This window comes from Mytilus galloprovincialis, chromosome 5 (genome assembly GCF_965363235.1).
Source record: "Mytilus galloprovincialis chromosome 5, xbMytGall1.hap1.1, whole genome shotgun sequence".
In the NCBI taxonomy this organism is placed as follows: domain Eukaryota; kingdom Metazoa; phylum Mollusca; class Bivalvia; order Mytilida; family Mytilidae; genus Mytilus; species Mytilus galloprovincialis.
This window is the reverse complement of record NC_134842.1, coordinates 66603913-66628168: the sequence shown is the minus strand read 5'-3', so window position 1 is coordinate 66628168 and position 24256 is coordinate 66603913.

Here is a 24256-nt window from a genome sequence, read left to right as displayed (position 1 = left end):
ATTTAAATATATTTCTGATTAAATTCAAGTTCCTTTTTATTTCTCTTTACTTTCAAGGTTCTTTCGTATGCTACAATTAAAACATTCGAACTTTGTTCCAAACTGTTCCGGGTTTTGGAAGGAAAGAACGAACAAATACGAACGCATTTTGGGCCTTAATAAATGTCTTTCTTTCTTAAATGAATGTAATTCAGAACAATAAAACATATCAATGAAAGACCCGAATAACAAATGATTACCTTGATGAGATTTCACCTTTTCAATTGAATGATAATGATCTGTTCTAATCGTTATTCCATAACCTCTTAATTGGTCCTTATTCGTTGGTGCACGACCATGATTAATGATGTAAACGAAACACTCAGAATACTGTATTTACACAGATAATGTACGCATATGCCTACTCAGTTCTCAATACTTGTCGTGACGAAAAATACTTCCACATGCTCCAAAACATCATCAAAAGCAATATTGAGCAACAAAATATACAAACACACTAACGCTTTTAAATATTTTTTTTTTATTCGAGCGTCACTGGTGAAACTTTTGTGATCTAATAAATTGATCAAAAATACAAAAAATGAATTTAATATTTGCGCCAGATGCGCATTTTGTCTACCACGTGCATGTGGCGCAAATTCAAAATTTCGATTCTGGCATCTACGATGAGTTTATTATTTTTTAACAAAGAAAATACATTAACGTCCAAAAATTTTGAAAATTCAGACAAAGTACTTTTCAATGCATTAACCTATGCATTAATCCAGTTTGAAGACGCTGTATTGTGTAACACTATAAAACATTGAGATATATGATTGTCAATAAAACAATTATTCACCAAAGTTCAAACTATTTAAACAAGTTGAATGAACTGCAATCTTAAGCCGCCAGCAATGAGAAAACCCCATGCTGTTCAGTCTGCTACGTCGGAAAATATTCGAGTAGTTTTTTGTATATTATTTGTTCGTCACATCTTTCGAATTACATAGAGTCGAGCATTCGTATATTTGGAACCACTAAATGTGTCTGCCCGCCAATCGCCAATTAAGATTGTTCACATCATGCATTTTCACTGAATGAATGGCAATAATTTATTTTGAATTATTTTGAATTTATTGAACCATAAAATTAATTATTGACTCTTCACATTTGACATAATCCCCTCTCAGATTATTCAATGTTAAGAGTCAAAAATTAATTTTATGGTTCAATAAATTCAAAATAGATAATAGCCATTCATAAAATGCAGATAACAATTATATTTTACATAAATTAACAACAATGCATAGTTAGGAGCAAACCAAACTAGTTAAATTAACGGTTTTTAATTACATCTCACAGTAAAAGTCTCGTAACTATTTGATGACAACATTGACAAAGAAGTTTCCTCGTTCAATTTTAAAATGCATATGCATTTGTTAAAGCAAATTTAAGTTATCTAATGAGGTGTTGACAGTCGAACAAACGTACGGACAGCAACCGGACTAACACAACCATTATGCGCATATCTTTATGACGGAGATATTTTATGTGGTAATTAACCGATGTTAAGGATAACCATAGGATGCTTCTAACCTGTTTATTTGTATTTTAGGAACATGTTGTGTTTATACTGAGGTCTGATGTTAACATGAATAAACTATCATTATTTTTATGTGTATAATAATACAAAAATATATATTTTTTCAAGGACGGGATCATCTCGTTAAGTACTAGTAAGACTAGTAACAAGATACAGAGTGACGAACTATAAATGGCTTTGGATCAGACTTTTTGACCTACAATTTACTACCTGGTATTGCGTGTATGTTTTTGTGGTTTTAAAGGAAAACGAAAGAAGATTTGTTTTCGGAAAACACATTACCCTTATATATCCCTCAGCAGACTAAAATCATGGCAGGTAAATAATAACTCTGAAGGCTTATATCTTTTACATCCTCATAAGTGGATTGAGAAAGGTTTTAATTTGTGATAGCATTATCACATATTATACGAAAGAGACAAAACATGCAACATATGAAACGAAATAAGAATACCATGGAGGAAAAGGAGATTACATACAAACAGGCTGTTTACAAACCGCAACATAGAATTTAAACAAAAACCAGAGGAGTAAGCCGCAACGGAAATATGAGTACACTGCACATTAAACTTAAGTTTGCTTAATTCATCATTATCTGTAAACATTGTAAAGTGGCAACTTCTTTGAATAATAAAACAAAAAGTCCAACACAATACAAAATGAAGGGAAATAAAGTAAAATATGTACAGACAGTGGAATACGATTTAAATTGTCATGTTTATGAAAAATCACATGGGTAGAGAGTTTCAAGTAGTCAATAAAGGAATATACCGAGTGTATCAAATTTTTGTCTTATTTTTTGTTTCATTTCAAAGCAGTAAATAGTTATCAAATTTACCAGGCTTATAATTTAATACGTCAGATGCGCGGTTCGTTTTCAGTAACTAACATAATTTCCTTTTTTAATCTATAATATTGCTAAGGCTTACTTTCTATGCTTTTCAAAGTAACTGTTAATAAAGATATTTATTGTCATATTTTGTAAAAAACGAAATAGATACTGCCTCTTATTTATTCAATTAATCGGCACTGTCATACACATTACTAAACTCAGCTGAATTCTCCGTCTATCACTATTATATTGACAACGATGTGTGAACACAACAAATAAACATAATTGGGGAGAATGTCAAAAATGGGTACAGCAGTCAACACTTTGTTAACCCTAAATCCCCATGAAACAAGGACAAATGCTAAGAAAGAAAAACGAAAAGGCATATAGACAAATCATATTTAAGAAAAAAATAAGAGACAAAATACAAAACAGTTGCCATAGCATACAATAATACAAAGATGGGATGTCGTTGTCATGTCAAATAGATAATATCAAAACTTACCTAAACAATAAAAGTGTTACTTTAAAGACACATTAAAGATAACTTTTTTTAAATGATAAACAACGTCAGTTCCTAGACAAAAAATATCAAGACCGTATTTTTGAAGTAAATACTGAAAAATTATAAACCTGGTCTTTTTGTTATCCGTTAATTTTTGTTTTGGAGAAATGTCGAGACGTTCATTGACATAATCCTGGTTTATTTCCTTTCTGCTCAGACTCTGATGACGTTTTACAAAGTTTATAGAATCAATGTGCAATCTTTCAAGCCCATGTCTTATAATCATACAATTGTATTTATATGATTATTTGGTTTCCCTTTTTTGTTTTTATATTTCCCTTTTTACTTTCGATTTTTCTGTATTTCAGACAGTAAAAATCCAAACACATCAATAGCACTGTACCATTATCTGTGTCAAAATATAGTAGGAACCGAAAATCATGTTAAACAACTCAGGACAATGAACGCTGTCAGGGACAATTTACACAGTGACAAGGATGTAGCAATTATAACAAGTGGGAGCTTTGGGGAAGGACTTTAGATGCGAGGCAGTGACTTAGATGAAATGTTGGTACACAAGGGGGTAGACGTTTGTGAAGAATTAAAATCCAGTTATCACCCGAAAAAAACACATTTGTAAATAGAAAGAGACGATGTAAAACCTTGTTATACTCTGTTGAGACCAGTATATGATAGAATTCCTGAAGTTGTGATAGCCTGTGATGAACATAATGGTAAACCATATCTTTCAAGTGCATTGTTTAAACAAAGTTTATTACCTGATAAACTTGAAATAATTCATGGTCCGTGTTTTTCAGATAAGGAAGGAGAACTTGACATTGCAATGTGTTTACATTGTAAAACGTGGATATCACCTGCAATTCAGTGGGTATCAAGATCAAGTAACTCATGGCCGAGTCATGAAGTCAAACAAAGTATTATAGATCATGGAGTACTTTTTGTACCAATTGGAGCTAAGGGATCACAAAAAGAAAATCTAGAATGGCGAGTTTCTTTTTCAGTCGGAGAAAAATTTCTAATTAATACATTTGCACACACTCAATTACTGTGCTATGCTCTCTTAAAAATTATTTTGAAAGATGTAATAGCTATAAATTCCGAATGTAAAGATTTACTCTGTTCTTATTTCCTAAAAACTATTATGTTTTGGATATCTGAAGAACTTCCACAATCTATATGGAAACCTGGCAATCTTATACCTTGTTTTATGAGATGTTTCAGACGGCTGGTTTATTGTGTTGAACACTCAGTTTGTTTGCATTACTTCATTCCAGAGAATAACCTGTTTGAGAACAAAATAGAGGGTCGCGGTCGTGAAATACTTTTAGACAAACTATCTACGCTGTATAGCTATGGATGGCAATGCACCTTATTTTTAGATCAACTATCTGACTTTCATGTATCAATGTGGAATGTTCAACTCGAACCTTATATATTATACGTAGATGAAGTTAACAAAATACTGAACTCAAACTTACGAATGTGCACAATACACGCTTTAAAACTAAATCTGTACAAAAGACGTTCGAGAATGGAATATGTCAGACCTTGCGCTGTCAGCAACCTTCAATAAAAGATGTATATAAATACTTTATTTCAATGTGTTCTTGTGGACTTGCACAACGTATATCACTGGACAGTACACTCAATGATAATAAGAACCTTTACAAACAGTACAAATCCTGTCTTAGTACCCTGCTACAGAATGTGTATCATGACGCTGTGTCTGGATGGTTACTGCTAGCATCGCTTTTCTATAAAACAAAACAATATAGTAAAGCTTTATACGTTATCAGGTATTCCACATCGAAATGTACTCCAGAAAAATTGTGCCGCTATTCGACTATATCAGATGACCAATTGTTCATGTTGTTAAACTTTAATTCCTGCCAGAAGACGAGTTTTGTTAATCTGGAAAAAATAATGCTTGTAGATGATATATGTTTCAAAAGTGATTCTTGGCTAGTACCAGATGAACTTCAATCAAATTTGAAAACTTTAGATTTGTTTCTAGCCAAAGCATATGCTTGTTTCCTTGAATTTCTTTGTCAGTATGATCTTAATAATGCCAGACAATGCCAGAATGCCATTCAATAGTTAAAACTAGTTATAGAAAAAAAGTATTTAATAACTAGGATTAAAGCGAAGAAATACTACACTTTGTTGAAAATTGCTTTAAAGTTATTAGGTCATAATGAATCCGCATAATTATCATTCTTACAACCAGTTGAAAATCGCAATAATCATGATAATCTACAGTGAAGATATTTTTGTTAAAGAGTAAATTGTGCACTTTGATGAATTGCTGATTACTGATATTTCATCATTTTGTTTTCTACGAGACAAGTTCAAATTTTAAAAATGGATTCAATACTTATTGTAAAACTAATATGCATATTATGTATGACGACATGGATTGTCCGAGTTTCAATTGAATAGGAAAGCCATATCAAATCGTGTTGTGTGTGTGTTACTGGCATTAGTTTAATGCACTCTATATGGACTGCACGAGTTTCAATTGAATAGGAAAGCCATATCAATTTTTTTTTTGTGTGTGTGTTACTGTCGTTAGTTTAATTCACTCTATATGGACTGCACGAGTTTCAATTGAATATGCGTTTCACAGATGATGTTGGATATATGTCGTAACTACAATACGTTGCCGTTTCTCGGATGTAATAATATGAGTTACACGATGGATGCCACATGTGGAGCAGTATCTGCTTAACATTCTGGAGACCCTGGATTTACCCAAAGTTTCTGGTGGGGTTAGTGTTGTTTAGATTCTTCTATGCTGAGATTTGTTTACTATTAATTGTCTGGTTGTTTAGACAGAGCGTGGTCAGTTTATTTTCGATTTATGAGTTTGAATGTCCCTCTGGTGTCAAGCTTTCTTTTATTGATTTGATTTGAGTTTTGGTAAAAAAAAAAGATGGCCAGAATTGAAGAAAAAAAGTAATCAAATGCATTATAATTTTTATTTTTGACTGATTGGATCATGTAATTTTTTTATTATGTTTTACAAAATTAAATAAAATTATTTATTGTCTTATTTTGTAAAATAACGAAATAGATACTGCCTCTTATCTATGCAATTAATCAGCAATGTTACACACATGAGTTAAATCAGCTGAATTCTCCGTCTATCACAATAATATTGACAACGATGTGTGAACAACACAAATAGACATAATTGGTAAGAATGTCAAAAATGGGTACATCAGTCAACATTGTGTTGTACTCTTAGTCACCATAAAAACCAAAACATATGGCAATAAAGAAAAATGAAAAGGCATATAGACAAAGCATATATGTAACAACAAGAGTCAAAATATAAAACATTTACCATAGCACATCAATACAAAGACGGGATGTCGTTTCCAAGTCGAATGGATTGTATCAAAACTTGCACAAACAGTAAAAGTATTACTTTTTACAGACACATCAGATATAACTTTTAATTAAATGATACACAAAGTCAGTTCGTAGATAAAATACACTCAAATATTTTGAAGTACAAACTAAAAATTATAAACAATGTGCTATCGTTCAAACTAATGTCCTATAATCATACAAAGTAAAATCACAAAAATATTGAACTTAGAGAAAAATCAATTCGGTAAATCCATAATCACATGTCAAAATCAAATAACAAAACACATCAAAACCGAATGGACAAGGACTGTCATATTCCTGACTTGGTACAGGCAATGTATTTATATAATTATTTGTTTTCTTTTTTGTTTTCATATTTACCTTTTTACCTTCGATTATCAATATTTGCAGACAGTAAAAACCCTAACCTATCAATTGCACTGTATCGTTATCTGTGTCAAAATATCGTAGGAACAGAAGATCATGTTAAACACATCAGGACAATGAACGCTGCCAGGGATAATTTACAAAGTAACAAGTTTAGAACACTTATAACAAGTGGTAGCTTTGGTGAAGGACTTGAGATGCTAGGCAGTGACTTCGATACAATGATGGTACAAAAGGTGTTTGATGTTTGTGAAGAATTAGAATCCCGTTATCACCCCCCAAAAATACATTTGTTAATAGAAAGAGACGATGTGAAACCTTGTTATACTCTGTTGAGGCTAGTATATAGTAGAAGTTCGGAAGTTATGCGAGCCTGTGCTGAACATAATGGTAAACAATATGTTTCCAGTGCATTGTATAAACAACGTTTATTAGATGATGAAACTGATATAATTCACGGTCCGTGTTTATCAGACGAAGATGGAGATATAGACTTTGCTCATTGTTTACATTGTAAAACGTGGATATCTCCTGCAGAACAGTGGATAACAAGATCAAGTTACTCTTGGCCGAGTGATGGTGTCAAACAAAGTATTATAAAACATGGAGTTCTGTTTGTACCAATCGGAGTTAAGGGATCACCAACAGAGGATGTAGAATGGCGAGTATCGTTTTCAGTTGGGGAAAAATTTCTAATTAATACATTTACACACACTCAATTACTGTGCTATGTTCTCTTGAAAATAATTTTAAAAGATGTGATAGCTCTTTATTCTGAATATACAGATTTACTCTGTTCTTATTTCCTGAAAACAATTATGTTTTGGATATCTGAAGAACTTCCACTTTCCATATGGAAACCTAATAATCTTATACCTTGTTTCATGAGATGTTATGAACGGCTAATTTATTGTGTTGAACACTCAGTTTGTTTACATTACTTAATTCCGGAGAATAACATGTTTGAGAACAGAATAGACGGTCGCAGTCGTGAAATACTTTTAGACAAACTATATACGTTGTATAGCTATGGATGGCAATGTGCCTTATTTTCGGATCAATTATCTAACTTTCATGTAGAAATGTGGAATTTCAAACCCGAACCTTATATATTATACTTAAATGATGTTAAAAAAATACTAAACTCAACGTTAATGGTTATTGAAAATGTAAACTTTAAAACTTTATCTGTGGAAAAGGTGTTTGAGAATTGAAGATATCAGATCATGTGGTGTCAGCAACCTGCAATAACAGCCGCAAATAAATACTGTATGTCAATGTTTTCTAGTGGCCTTGCACAGTAGAGTCAGTAATAATACAATCAGTATAAATCCTGTCTTACTACCTTGCTACAGAATGTGTATCATGACGCTGTATCTGGATGGCTGATGTTAGCATCGTTTTTCTATAAGACAAAACAACACAGTAAAGCACTATACATCATCAGGTATTCTATATCGAAATGTACTCCTGAAATAATGTGCCGCCATATGACTGTTTCGGATTACAAATGGTTATATCTGAATTCGTTCCCCAGGAAGAATTTTGTTAACCTGGCAAAAATCATACTTGTAGATGATATATGTTTAAATAGTAATTCTTTGTTAGCACCAGATGAACTTCAAATATATTTGGTAGATTCAATTACGGATATTACATCGACGTTTCCATCTACCGCGTATGCTTATTTCCTTGAATTTCTTTGCCATTATCATCTCAATTATGATAGACAATGTCAAGATTCCCTTCAACGTTTAAAACTTGTTATAGAAGAAAATTATCTAATAACTTCGCTAAACATGCTAGAAGCAAAATCTTTTTTGTTCGAAATTGCTTTACAGTTATTAGGTCACGATGAATCCGCACGACAAGCAACCCTATGATATGATAATTGGTCAGTTTAAATGATTGCCAAACAAACGATTCCAATCTCCAGTAAAAAGACTATTGCAAAGGAAATAAGTGTGAAATATGTGAATTCATAGGAACTACTAAAATTGGGTTGTTTAATTTTTTTATACTACGAATTATGAACAACAAATGAGAGTTTTTAACGACCTTGACTGGCTATACAGCCCTTGCACGGTCGAATTATTAAAATGGGGTGCAAATATTTATAAAGTAAGACCATGAAGACTACGTGTGACCCAACGACTGCATGTAATAAACTTTGAATAGAGGTTTTCAAATTTGCTACATGTCAAATTCTGTTGGTACGTAACTGTTTTGGAGGTTTCATAATATTATCAATTTCAGCATGATAAAATCTAAGAAACCAAAGTGTGCATCGCAAAATATAGTTTTTCTTTTATTTAATAAAGATTTCACCGTTTCTTGAACACTGTTTGTTATTTTATGCATGTTATATAAATATTTAGTTGGTGCACCAGTGGCGGATCCAGAACTTTTTATAAGGAGGTGCCCGCTGACTGACCAAGAGGGGGGAGGGGGGTGGTCCAGTCACGCTTCATTGATTCCCTATATAAGCAACCAAAGGAGAAGGTCCAGTAAGACCCCTTTTTGGCCCCAAAATATAATAGTTTTAAAAAATTGTAAACCTTTAGTTATTTTTTGGAAAGTAGAATGCTTCTGCTACATAAATATGGGCAGTTTTTGACAACACAATGCACATATATATCGGGTTTTATCATCATTAAATCATGCTAAATTACTGAAATCTTCACAATTTTAGCATTTCATAATTTGACAAAAAACATCTGAAAAGTGACATTTTTGGGAATATTTGACAGATTTATCATATTTAAGCTTGTATAGCGTTTTAAATTATTAAATTAGTTAAAATATTTCACATTAACGAATTGAATCAACTGAAATAGACACTTAAGTGTTTGGAAAGTGTTCAAAATCTTTCGTTTGATGAAACTGAAATTTGAGGACAAAATCGGCCCTATAGGACCTACTCCTTTTTTCCCTTTTTACCCCCTGGATCCGCCTATGCATGTTAAGCCCCTCCGCATTTTAGCTGTCCCAGGTCAGGAGCCTATGGCCTTTAAAAGTCTTGTATAATTTTTGATTTTAGTTTCTGGTGTATAATTATGAGTTTAGTATGACGTCCATTATCACTGAACTAGTGGTATATTTGTATAGGGGCCAGCTGAAGGACTCCTTCGGGCGAGAGTTTCTGCATTGAAGACCAATTGGTGGCCTTCGACTGTTGTCTGCTCCATGGTCGGGTTGTTCTCTCTGACACATTTCCCATTTTATTGGTTGTTATCAGGGGAGAATGTCACAAATATAAAATCTACATCGTTTCGGAGTCATCGATAACGATACCACATCTCCTTATTTCTGGTACATATATGTCATATTAAAGCCCCTGCAACTGAAAGTTTGGGGCATGATATTTTTATCCCTGTCCGTCCCATTATGGATGTACAGTTATTCTTGATAACTACTCCTTGTTTGTATGCTAGGAAGTTTTCACTTTGTTGACTGTTATTACATATATAAGGGATGTGGTCAGGGTTTTAATTTTTATTGATATTTGCTCTTTTGGTAAATAATTGAACTTTTTGGAGTATGAGAGGTGCATTTGTTTCTGGATAACTCAATAGACATATGTGCTCCGATGGTAAAATCCACATCTGCATTTGAATCGTTTGTGTCTCCAAGACACAAAAATACAGTAGAAAGTCTTTCATTGACTTTGTTATAATACATTTACTTCAGAGTGCATCACTTTGTCTAGTTTTATTGATTTCCATCCTTCATGTTTAGATGTCTTACATATAAAAAAGAAGATGTGGTATGATTGCCAATGAGACAACTGTCACAAAAGACCAAAATGACACATACATTAACAACTATAGGTCACCGTACGGCCTTCAACAACGAGCAAAGTTTATACTGCATAATCAGCTGTAAAAGGCCCTGATATTACAATGTAAAACAATTACTTGTTTGACCACTGAATCAAGTTATGTGAACATATTCAGTCTGTTTTTGTAGCCTTGTGTTGCTCATTGTTTAGATACTGCATTGTTGTCTGAAATAGTTTTAAACTGTTTTTGATGCCCATGTTCTTACCTTTCTTGGCTTGAAAAACATAACCCTTCTGGTCTGTAAGTTCCAGAGTACCTAATATCAGTGAGTTTGGATGCAATCAAGATTACTCAACAATTATGTTCAAGTTATATGATTTTTCTGCTGGAATACATATTTTCTTGTTTTTAGACATTTTTCATTTCAAAATTAAGTGGGCTGTCCCATTTCTGCACTCATTCCCGTCACACAACAACTATTTTTTTGCTATTGATTTCATTGATTTGTGTAATGTGTAATATGAATCCCTCCCTTTTAAGAGTCCATTATATTTATGTTTCTTGCATACTATTTGTGTGTGTTCAAATGTCTTACATATTAAAATGAACTTATTCTTGGAAACTTAAAAGGAGATAATCAGTACAGTTATATTTTTGAATAAATTAAGAATGTGTCTATGGGACACAGATGATGCCCCCGCTTACATTTTATGTTCAGTCTTGTCGTTTATTGATGATCAGGTTCCTAAGTGTTTTTTGTTTCAAGTTTTTTATATAGATTAGACTGTTTGTTTTCCACGTAAGAATGGTTTTACACTGGTAATTTCTGGGGTCCTTTATAGCTTGCTATTCGGTATGAGTCAAGGCTCCGCGTTGGATAGGGAACTTTTACCTATAATGTTTTACTTTTGTAAATTGTTACTTGGACGGAGAGTTGTCTCAGTGGCACTCATACCACATCTTCTCATTTCTAAGGAAGATGTGAACAACAGAACATATACTCTTACAATAGTGGGAATGAAAACGGCTTATGCTTTTTTTTTCAAGCACAACACAGCATTTCAGTACGTTTTGAATTCTGGTTCCTGAGGTAATTTTCAAACATGTCAAATATACACAAGGATCATTTAGAGGAGAAGGTTCAGTACGAGTCCTTTTTGGCCCCAAAATATAGCAGTTTTAGAAAATTGTGAAAATGTAATCTTTTAGCTATATTTTGAAAAGTATAAATAAATATGAGCTGTTTTTTGACAATCATCCTAATAATGCCAGACAATGCCAAGATGCCGTTCAATGTTTAAATCTAGTTGAAGAAGAACATTTTTTAATACCTAGGTTTAAAGCGAAGCAATCCTACACTTTGTTGGAAATTGCATTACAGTTATTAGGTCATTATGAATCCGCATAATAAGCATTCTTGCAATCAGTTGATAACCACAATAATCATGACAATCTACAGAAAAGATATGTTTTTTAAGATTAAATTGTGCACTTAGATGAACTGCCGATTACTGATGTGTCACCATTTTGTTTTCTACGAGACAAGTTAAAATTTTAGAAATGAATTCAATATTTATTGTAAAACTAATCTGCATATTTTATATGTCGACATGGACTGCACACGTTTCAATTGAATAGGAAGGCCATATCAAATCTTTATTTGTCTGTGTTTTACTGGCATAAGTTTAATTCACTCTATATATGACTGAACGAGTTTCAATTTAATAGGAAAGCCATATCAAATCTTTTTTTGTCTCTGTGATACTGGCATTAGTTTAATTCACATTATGTATTGTCAATGTTTTGTCTTTTCCTGACGTAATATATAGATATAAATAAGAATGGAAACCAGGAATGTATCAAAGAGACCCGACCACAGAGTAAACAACAGCCAAGGTCTTTAATGGGTGTTCATTACAGATAGTAAATTCCGCATCCATAGGCGGACTTTAACTGGCCCCTACACACTTATGTTTGCTAGTCAAGCAAAAATGGACATAAGGCTATAACATATACATGAACCAAAATTTGAACACAAAATACGGTTGTGTTATACATTTGTGAGCTCTCAAACTCCCTACTCCACTAATGTTATTGCTTTACATTTATGATCCAACATTTTGTCGATACCTGTTTTTGTGTCTGCCTGTTTATGACTTCTTTTCATTAATCAATAGGATCTGTAGAGATTGATATTTAAGTATATTTGTGTATTTTAGATATATATTTGTGTAATGTATTTGTTGTGAAAATAAAAATAAGGAGATGTGGTACGATTGCCAATGAGACAATAATAAATTCAATTACAGGGGTTGTTAGCAAGTACAGACATCTAAACAGCCTTCAACAATATAACAAAGTATTACCGTATAGGCAGCCTTAAGCTAATTGTCCGTAACAACGAGTATTTTCATATGTATACTGTAAGTCTTACGTTATTTGTTAGTTGTTTGTTCTGTGTTTTGTGTGGATTTGATGAGTCAAGCCTTATTCGTAGTTTTTTTCTGCTACACTACTGTCCAAGGAAGTACAAGGGTTGGGTGCTCACACAAATTTTTAATCATACCTGTATATGACTATCCCAAGTCAGAGACCTTGTTATTCAGTGGTTGTCCTTTTTTGGTTTATCATCTGTGTTGTTTTAACATAAATTTGAGCGTTAATCATCTGTTTTGGTTTGTTCACATTTCTAATTTCGGGGACTTTACAGCTTTCTATGCGATATGTTCATTTTCTTAAACAGTCCAACCATTACCTTCTACATCATGTGATCTCTGGTTGAAAGATGTCACTGGCAATCATAGATAAATAGTATTTTTCTGTGTATCAATATATGTCGTAAACTTGAAAAAGGTATGCATCAAATGAGGGTTGGTTACAGCTACAAAATAAAGAAATATGGTAATTACGTGATATTAGATATATCATTTATATGTTTGCCGATATATATATATACATGAATTTGCTAAATAGTTAAATTTGTTTAATAAAAGAATAATGTCATACTTAGATTGCAGTCGGAGTTTGTATTGTCTTTGCAAACTCACAATGGTATCATATATTGCATGGATCCTGGTCTTTTTGTGTGAATGCAGACCAGTTTTGTTTTTAACAAAAAAGTGCCTACGATCAAATATGTTTTTTTTCTAAGGTCTAACTAATATATAAATGTTATCACATTGCAAATGTTCAATCAAAGTACTTTTAATGCATAAAAACAAACTATTTAATAAGTTCATGATAATGTATTAAGTCAAGCTATCAAAATAAAGAGATGTGTGCATGCCAATAGACAACTATTTGACTATGCGGTATGCGTGGTATGGGCTTTGCTCATTGTTGAATGCCTAACGGTGACCTATAGTGTTTAATGTCTGTGGCATTTGGTCTCTTGTGAGGAGGTGTCTAATTAGCAATCGTACCACATCTTGTTTTTGTTTATAGCTAGGAGCAAACCAATCTAGTTATACTTACTTTTGTGTTAACATCTCAAAGTAAAAATCTCGTAAATGTATGATGACAACATCAATTATTTTCCAAATTGAAAAGGAGTTTTCTGTATTCAATCTTAAAATGCATAAGCATTGATAAAAGCAAATTCAAGTAATCAAAGTGTTGATAGAACTGACAACAGCTGGACTATATATACCCTTATACGTATATCTTTATGACGGAGATATTTTATGCGGTAATTAACCGATGTCATGGATAACCATAGGGGGATTCTTGGCTTTTGATTTTTATTTTAGGAACATGTTGTGTGGTTTTGAGGACTAATGGTAACATAACTAAATTCTCATTATTTTTTTGCTTATAATAATTAAAAATACAGTTTATATAATTTAAGGACGGGATCATCTCGTTCAGTAACAAAATACTGCGTGACGAACTATAAATAGGATTGATCAGACTTTTAAATCTAAAATTACTACCTGATATTGCGTGTATGTTATTGGGGGTTTAAAGGAAAACGAAAGACGATTTGTTTTCGGAAAACCCATTACACAACTTATATATCCCTCAACAGACTAATAAAATGGCAGGTAAATAAATAATTCTGAAGTTTTGTATCTTTTACATCCTTACAAGTAACTTGAGAAAGGTTTTAATTATGATAGCATTATCACATATACGAAAGAGATATGCAAACAAAACATGCAAAATATGAAATGAAATGAGAATACCATATAACAAAATGAAAAATAATCATTACAAAAAGACAGACTGCCTACAAACTGCAACATAGAAATAAAAAAATTAGTGAGACGCACGGACATATGAGTACACTGCACATAAACTTAAAAAGTTTGCTTAATTTATCATTATCTGTATCATTATCTGTATGCATGGTAAAGTGGCCTCTACTTTGCATAATAAAACAAAAAGTACAACACATTACAAAATGTACAGGAATAAAGTTACCTATGTACAGACAGTGGACTACGATTTAAACTGGCATGTTAATGAAAAATCACATGGCGAAGGGCATAGAGGGTCAAATAGTTAACTTAGGAATATACCGAGCATGTAACAATCAATCTTTCTCTCATTTTTGTTTCATTTCAAGGCAGTTAATAGTTATCAAATGAACCAGGCTTATAATTTAATACGCCAGATGCGCAGTTCGTTTTCAGTAGCCTAGATTTTTTCTTTTTTTAAATCCATGATAAGGCTTTTTTTCTATTTCGATAGGTTCAATTATTTTCATGAATATTTTTTCTCTCTTTCCTTTACGTGGCAAATTAGTTCGTAACGCGAGGGGACAGAAATTTGAACATCCATCGAAATACCGTAAAAAAAATCCAACAAAACGGTTTTCCCCCCTTTGCATGTATCTAGTTTCTAGCCTAGCTTTCTATTTTATGTTTTGTAATTTTTTGTTTGCAACCTTATTTGGTTTTCTTCGTCTTTTGTAATTACAGTGTGAATTTAGTTCGACTTATTTTGAATGTTGAAAGTTAGAATGTTCATTTGTATGATTGTCCCTTTTGATTACACCAAACAATTGATCTTTGTTCTTTCAAAAGCCGATGACTACTATCACGCTCCGCTGTATACCTACTCCTACATACGTAGTATATATTTTCCAATAGATACGATATTCCCGGGCTTGCATTTCCTATCATGATTTCCTTGATAGAGAATTGCTCACAAGAAAGCTATTAGAAAAAAGTTCTAAATGATAAAGTTGAAATTATTTCTTCTTATTTTTTTTTATGGACGCCTTCACGCGATGGTTAATCGTTATGGAATATCCGTTTCACAGATGTTGTTGGATGTGTTTCCTATGTCGTAACTGTACTCCTTTTCCTTTTCTCGAATGTGACTTCCTGAGTTAGACTGATTACCGTGTTTTTAGTAATATGAGAAACACGAAGGTTACCACATGTGAAGCAGAATCTGTTTACCCTCCGAAGCACCCCATGTTTACGGTGGGGTTTGTGTTGATTATATTTTAGTTTTCTATGTTGAGTTTTATTAACTATTATTTGTCTGGGTTTTTTTAAACATAGCGTAGTTAGTTTATTTTCGATTAATGAGTTTGAATGTCCCTCTGGTATCAAGCTTTCTTTTATTGATTGAGTTCTGGTTAAAAAAGTTGGCCTGAATTGATGAATGGATAGTTATCAAATGCAATATAATTTGTGTTTTCGATCAATTTTTTTCCCCCCCAAAATTTAATAAAAATATTTATTGTCTTATTTTGCAAAAAGAAAAACGAACTAGATACTGCCTTTTAACTATTCATTTAATATGCACTTTATTACACATGACTAAAATCAGCTGCATTCTCCGTCTATCATCGTAATATTGACAACGATGTGTGATCAAAACAAAGAGACCTAATTGGTATGAATGTTAAAAAGGGGTTCAGCTGTCAACACTCAATGTGCAATCTTTCAAACTCATGTCCTATAATAATATAAATTTATTCATATGATTAATATCATTGTTTTGTTTTTCATATTTATCTTTTTACATTCCATATTCTATATTTCAGACAGTATAAATACAAACACATCAATAGCACTTTATCGTTATCTGTGCCAAAATATAGTAGGAACAAAAGATCATGTTAAATACATCCGATCTGTGAACGCTGTCAGGGACAATTTACTATGTGACCAGGATGAATCATTTATAACAAGTGGTAGCTTTGGGGAAGGGCTTGAGATGCGAGGCAGTGACTTAGATGTAATGGTGGTACAAAAGTGGTTTGACGTATGTGAAGAATTAAAATCCCTTCATCATGACCCCACCAAAATACATTTGTTAATGGAAAGAGACGATGTGAAACCTTGTTATACTCTGTTGAGACTAGTATATAGTAGAAGTTCGAAAGATATGAGAGACTGTGATGAACATAATGGTAAACAATATCTGTCAAGTGCATTATATTTACAAAGTTTGGTTAATGATAAACATGAAATTCATGGTCCGTGTCTTTCAAACAAAGAAGGAGAAATGGACTTTGCAGCTTGTTTACATTGTAAAACGTGGATAGCACCTGCAATTCAGTGGGTATCAAGATCAAGTAACTCATGGCCGAGTCATGAAGTCAAACAAAGTATTATAGATCACGGAGTACTTTTTGTACCGATCGGAGCTAAGGGATCACAAAAAGAAAATCTGGAATGGCGAGTATCTTTTTCAGTCGGGGAAAAATTTCTTATTAATACATTTACACACACTCAATTACTACGCTATGCCCTCTTAAAAATTATATTAAAAGATGTAATAGCTACGTATTCGGAATGTAAAGATTTACTCTGTTCTTATTTTCTGAAAACTATTATGTTTTGGATATCTGAAGAACTGCCACACTCCATATGGAAACCTTGTAAACTTATACCTTGTTTTATGAGATGTTATGAACGGCTTATTTATTGTGTTGAACATTCAGTTTGTTTGCATTACTTCATTCCGGAGAATAACCTGTTTGAGAACAAAATAGAGGGTCGCAGTCGCGAAATACTTTTAGATAAACTATATACGTTGTATAGCTATGGATGGCGTTGCGTCTTATTTTCAGATCAACTATCTAACTTTCATGTATTGATGTTGAATCCCCACATCCAACCACATACATTATGTTTTAGTGATACTGAAAAAATGTTAAGGTCAACTACAACATCTATGAAACATTGTTCTTGCCTCAAAACTAGTTCTATAAACAATGAATCGAAAGTCAAGAATGGAATATTACAGATGGCGTTACGTGAGCAATCGTCATTCAAAGATGTATATAAATATTACATGTCAGTATATTCTAGCGGACATGGGCAACACCTATCACCGGACAGTGCAATGCGTAATAATAAATACAAATACAAACAGTACAAATCCTGTCTTAGTACCTTGCTACAGAGTGTGTATCATGACGCTGTTTCTGGATGGCTGATGGTAGCATCGCTTTTCTTTAAGACAAAACAATACAGGAAAGCTTTATACATTACCGAGTACTCTATATCGAAATGTACTCCGGAAAAAGTGTGCTACTGTTCGACTTTATCGGATTACCAATGGTCAACTCTGAATTCATTCCAGAAAAAGAGTTTTTGTCAACTGGAGAAAATAATGTTTGTTGATAATATACATTTCACGAGAAGTTCTTTGTTAATACCAGACGAACTTCAGATGAGCGATTTAATTCCAGATGTTATGCGTATTTTTCCATCTACTGCTTATGCTTATTTCATTAAATTTTTGTGTCATTATCATCTTAGTAATGTCAGACAATGTCAGGATTCCCTGCAGAGTTTACAATTAGTAATAGAAGAAAATTATTTCATTTCTAACCCTTTGTTTAAAGCTAACTCCTACACTTTGTTAGGAAATGCTTTACAGTTTTTTGGTCGAAAAGAATCCGCAAGACGAGCATTCGTACACTCTAAAGAATTATTATTACCTCAGGAGTACACAGATGCAGTATTTGTTGATAGGCGCATGTAAAAGAATTTAGTGTGACATATGTGCAGCTAAATGAACTGCCAGGATTGTGTTGTTGGAATGCTATGTTTTTGCTTACGAGTCAAAGTTCAATTAAAGTATTAGTGCGATATGTAATAATAAAATATGACATTCAGTTATTTCATTTTAACTAAATATATAACTAAAAAAAAATTTCTGTTGCCGGCATTAGTTGGATTAAGGTCAGTTAGTCAATTTCACAAACTGTTAATTTTAAGCGAACGAATATAAGTTTATTGCATAAAGCTTTCAAAATGTTAGGCCGTCACATAATGCAGCATTTACAGTTATTGATCTTCAACTTTGTACTTGTTTGGCTTTCTTACTATTTTAATCTGAGCGTCACTGGTGAGTCTTGTGTATATTAAATTATAACCCTGGTACCTTTGATATCTATAAGCATGTCGAAATTTACTATTGTATTGTTTATTTGTGCATTTTTCTATTCTGAAAATTCTTGCATTTATTTGTACTGTAGTCCTGGCATGTAATGATGTCATTTAAGTGTTATATTTGACATTGCCATCAAAGCGCGATGTTTGAGTAGCAACAAAACCAGGTTCAACCCACCATTTTATCTCAAAGTTACATGTACCAAGTAAGAAAAATGGCAGTTGGTATCTTATATTTCGTTTATATGTGTGTTGCATAGTCTTTTTTTGTTGCATTTCAGTTTTCTGTTGTTTCGTTGTTGTCCTTTATGGTTGAGTTTATTCGGTTTAGTTTGTATTCCAGAATTGTTCTCTCTTAATCTACAGATGACTTTCGAATAACAGTATAATACTGTTGCCCTTATTGGCTTTTGTAAAGTAAAGCACGAAGCACAAATACCAGACTTTTAATGGTTGAGATATGACACACTTAAACAATTAGTTCAAAGTATCAAGGTGCAAATCTTCAGGTAGGTAAAGGCGGGATAGTTTCTCATGCAAAAATAAACGAGTTGTTACACATATGAGATTATAGGAATTATTTGACAATGGTATAGTCTTATAAATCATCATCATCATCGTCCATATGATAAATGTGTATAACTAGAAATTTTAATATACATGTAAGACCTGTATCTACAAAATGAAGAAACCCCGAGTTATATATTCGACAAGCATTCTCACGATATCTTGAAAAGTACAATTCCGGGTGATGTGTTAATAAAATTAACGATATCAATTTTCTTGCACTAGATGTGCATTTCGACAATACATATCTCTTCAGTGATGCTCGTGGCCAAAATATTTGAAATCCAAAGCTTATATAAAAGATGAAGAGCTATAATCCAAAAGGTCTAAAAAGTATAGCCAAATCCGTGAAAGGAATCAGAGCTTTGCATGAGGGAGATACATTCCTTAATTTATAATAATTTCCAATATTTTGTAACAGCAAATCTGTTAAATGTGACATCAATGCATTCACTATTCAAACACAACGCAAATCATGATGTTTGTGCATTTAGTTGATAAAGAAATAAGAAAAGACTTTCACGGGGTCCGGTGATTTTATCGGTCTATTCATTATATTTTTTCTTATTATTGTTTAAAGATTCTCAATTTCTCAATTTCAAACGGCAATATATATTCGGTACAAACATTTTGTTAATAAAAAAATAAAGTATTGCTTTTCCGCTATGAACATATATGGTCCTACATTCTGTCAATACCTTTCTATTTCGCAAGTCCCTGACTGTGAATGACGTCTTTTCTGTTAGTCCGTAGGATATACATGTACTGAATGATATTTTGGTCTTAGATCTATGACTTCGGTATTAGTTGTTTAAATAAAAAGATATTGAGATGTGGTATTATTGTTAACAAGGCCAATTTCAGCTAAAGTTCAAATGAAGAGGATGTAAATAAACTCATCATAGATTCCAAGATTAAATTTTGCATTTACGCAAAACGCGCGTTTTGTCTACCGAAAACTCATCAGTGACGCTCGAACCCCAAACAGTTAAAAAGATCAAACAAAGTACGAGGTTAAAGAGCATTAAGAACCAACATTTCTAAAAGTAAGCCAAATATAGGTAAGGTAATATATTCATGAGGTAGAAAGTTGTATTTGTTGGGGGGGGGGGGGGGGGGTTGCTTATATATTCTTTTAGTTTTCTATGTTGTGTAATGTGTACCATTATTTGTCTGTTTGTCTTTTTCGTTTTTAGCCTTGGCATTGTCAGTTTGCTTTCAATTAATGAGTTTGACTGTCGCTCTGGCATCTTGCGTCCCTGTTTTAGATCTATACAGGACGTCTTGAATTACAAAATGTATTTTTTTCAGTGTTTTGTTTCGATATGATCAGTTCAAACTTTTTCATGTTTGTTCTTAAGTAATGCTGTTACACTACTGTTCCATGTTTAATCTCACCACCCTCTTTATGTGACTGTCCCAAATCAGCAACCTTGATATTCGAAATCATCTGTGAAAAGGACATTACATAAAGTGTGAATGGGAGGGGGTAAAAACCTAAATTATAGTTAAATTTGCCAAATTTTAATGCAAAGCTCAAAATGTAAAGGCGGGCGGTTTTTTTTTGTCGACACAATGACATAGATTCTGACAACATTGATCAAAACAAGATGGTCTGAATAACATTAACGGTACCAATTTTCCCGCACCGGATGCGCATTTCGACAATTCCTGTTTTGTCAGTGATGCTCGTGGCCAAATATTTGAAACCCAAAGCTTATTTAAAGGTTTAAAGGATGATGAGCTATAATCCAAAAGGTCCAAAAAGTATAGCCAAATCCGTAAAAGGAATCAGAGAATTGCATGAGGGAGATGCATTCCTTAATTTATAACAATTTCTAAAATTTTGTTACAACAAATTTTAATGACACAAACAAAAACATATTTTCATGCCAGTAATGAAGTACTGGCTACTGTGCTGGTGATACCATCGGGGACTTACAGTCCACCAGCAGAGGCATCGACACAGTGGTAGTAATAACATAAACCGTACCTATTTTCCTGCACTAGATGCGCATTTCGACAATACATATCTCTTCAGTAATGCTCGACTTGATGTACCACTTGTACTTAATCATTTCTTGAATCTATCAACTGCTGAAGTGTAGTTTTTTCCTTGTTCACATAGACTTGTAGTGCCCACTTTTAATTGCAACATATTCATGACGTTGTGTAGTGAAGTTGTATTATTATTACTTTCTGAGGACATAAAATGTTGAACTGAATAATTGATTAATTATTTCAACTGCATTAAATGGGTTGTCATAGATGTCATTATACCTCCATGGGACATGAATTAAACATATTCAACTTTAAAAAAAAAAAAGGGCGGGCGGATTCTTAGCTGTGTTACTAGTATTATAAATAAATAAGAAGATGGGATTTGATTTCCAACGAGACTGAGTTCCACGAAAATTCAAATGAAGTGGACGTATGTAATTATCATCAATTATACAGCCTTTAACGATGAGAAAATCCCATACGGAATAGTCAGCATTATGCTTTGAACAAAAATTCGGTAATAGTGAGTACTCTCATTAATGTCCTTCTGTGTTTTGTTTCGATCTGATTCGTTAAGCCTTTTTCATGGCTTATCCGTATGTTGTGCTGTTACACTACTGTCAAATGTTATGTAAGGGTTGGGCGGTCACATAAATGTTAAATTTCACCACCCTATTTGTTTGACTGTCCTAAATCAGGAATCTTGTTATTTTGAGATTGTCTTTTTTCTGTTTATCATCTCTGTTTTTTTTAATAAATCAAGCTGTTAGTTATCTGGTTTGAATTATTTTATATTTCTCATTTCGGGGTCCTTCATAGCTTAATATGCAGTATTGGTGTTGCTCTAGGCCTAACGGTAACCTGCAGCTACAAACTTCTAAGTAGTCTCTAATGGTAAGTTGTTTCACAAACAATCATACCAAAGCTTCTTTTTTAAATTAAGATATATCGATTACTGGGAAAAGGTGATAAGTGATGGAGGTGTTTGTAACTGCAAATTAAAAAATCAGGGAATTATATGATATTGAATGTACAATTCATATGTTTATCAATATCTCTATATATAACTTTAAATGTGTGTGTATGTCACATATTTGAATCAATAAAAAACAAAAATGTCATATTAAGATTTAAGTATTTGTTTTCCTTTCTTTGCAATTTACAGTTGATATACTGCCACCTGGGATGGTGTTCTTTTTGCGTTAATGCAGACCAGTTTTGCTTTTGAATAAAATTACCTGCAAATAAAATCTATTTACACATACGTTCCAAGAATATCAGTGTTGTTTATAAAAATCAAACTTATTTCTCGTAAAAATTCAAGTTCTATATCCCTTTACTTTCAAGGTTTTTTCGTATGGCACAGTTGAAACATCCGAACTTTGTTCCAAAAGTGCAGTCAAGGTTTTTATTTAGTGACTATACAAAATTGTAATGGATCAAAATGCTCAATATCATATTTTATTTTGCTATTAAATTTTTTTCTTTCTCAAGCGTCACTGGTGAATCTTTTGTAGACTAATAAAATCATCATATATACCAGGATTAAAATTGTATATTTACGCCAGATGCGCGTTTCGTCTACAACGCACGACTGGCGCAAATACAAAATTTTTATCCTGGCTTCTACGATGAGTATATTCATATACAAGTGCAGATACGTTCAAAAATTTGAAAAGTTCAGACAAAGTACTTTTCGATGCATAAGCCCAAGCATTAATCAAGTTTGATGATGCTGTATTGTGTAACACTTTAAAATATGGAGATATATGATTGCAATAAAACAAATATTCACCAAAGTTCAAACTATTTAAACAAGTTTAAGGAAAGCAGTTAACTGCAAACTAAAGGCCGTCAGCAATGGAAAAAAAAAACATATCGTAGTCTGCTACTTTATAAAAAAAAACTCGAGTAGTTCATTTGTACATGTTGTAAATTGTATTGTTTGTCACATCTTTCGAATAACATAGTGACCAGCATACGTATATTTTGAATAATTTTAAACATGTCTGGATGCCAATTAAGATTGTTCACATCATGCACTTTCACTGAATTAATCCCACATATGTTTACGTCTGTTTGCATTTTGGATCGATTTAACATGTCTACACCCATGTTAACGTGTTGGCACCATCCAACAAGTCCACACCCGTGTTGTATCGATATAACAGACGAATAGCCATGTCAATAACAGATCAGAAACAAATGGAAATCAAAACGAACATCCTTTTATTAATCTGAACAACAATGCATAGATAAGTAAGGCATACATAAGGCCTTACATAAATAATATCATCTTTGTTGGTTTTTTTAAAATAAATCCGACAATTAGTTTTCTCGTTTAAATTGATTCATCATTTTGGGGCATTTTATATCTGTCTATTCTTATGGGCTTTGCTCATTGTTGAATGCCTAACGGTGACCTGCAGTTGTTAATTTCTGTGTCATTTGGTCTCTTGTGGAGAGATGTCTAACTAGCAATCGTACCACATCTTCTTTTTTTATACCTAGGAGCAAACCAATCTAGTTATACGTCTCAAAGTAAAAATCTCGTAACTGTTCAATTATTTTCAATATTGAAAATGTGTTTTCTGAATTCTATCTTTAAATGCATAAGCATTGATAAAAGCAAATTCAAGTAATTCTACAAAGTGTTGACAGACAAAGCAACGAACTGAAAACAGCTGGACTATATATACTCTTATACGTATATTTTTATGACGAAGACATTGTATGTGGTAATTAACCGATATTATGGGTAACCATAGGATGCTTCTTGCCTTTGATTTGTTTTTTAGCAACATGTTGTCTCGATACTGTGGTCTAATGGTAACATAACTT